Source organism: Penaeus monodon, chromosome 29 (genome assembly GCF_015228065.2).
Source record: "Penaeus monodon isolate SGIC_2016 chromosome 29, NSTDA_Pmon_1, whole genome shotgun sequence".
NCBI classification, from domain to species: Eukaryota; Metazoa; Arthropoda; class Malacostraca; order Decapoda; family Penaeidae; genus Penaeus; species Penaeus monodon.
This window is the reverse complement of record NC_051414.1, coordinates 8,997,413-8,997,660: the sequence shown is the minus strand read 5'-3', so window position 1 is coordinate 8,997,660 and position 248 is coordinate 8,997,413. Positions and strand designations below refer to the sequence as shown.

Sequence of the window (248 nt, the reverse complement as noted above, 5' to 3'; positions counted from 1 at the left end):
TTTCAAAATGAGCCAGACTTTTATAAATCCCCTTGGCTCGGCTCTATCCACAAGCACCCCTGATACTTGTGACATATTGATGGAAACGGGCGACAAACAGGTAGTATGAGTGTTTCATGATCACAAATTACTACCTGTACTATTGAGGGTTTAGAGAGCCTTTGTTTAAATTTGGGGCCCCACGATGTTAGTGGTTCTTTGGATTCCTCTCGCCTCCGCTACCCATGTTGCAGAAGACTTTGGAAACC

At 44.4% G+C, this 248-nt stretch overlaps 1 protein-coding gene across 1 annotated transcript in view; it reads left to right on the top strand.

The window, feature by feature from the left end:
• The window catches only part of LOC119591931 (NADH dehydrogenase [ubiquinone] 1 alpha subcomplex subunit 2-like), an 8,827-nt gene that overhangs the window by 486 nt on the left and 8,093 nt on the right, over positions 1 to 248 (top strand). The gene's annotated exons all lie outside the window — the stretch shown is intronic.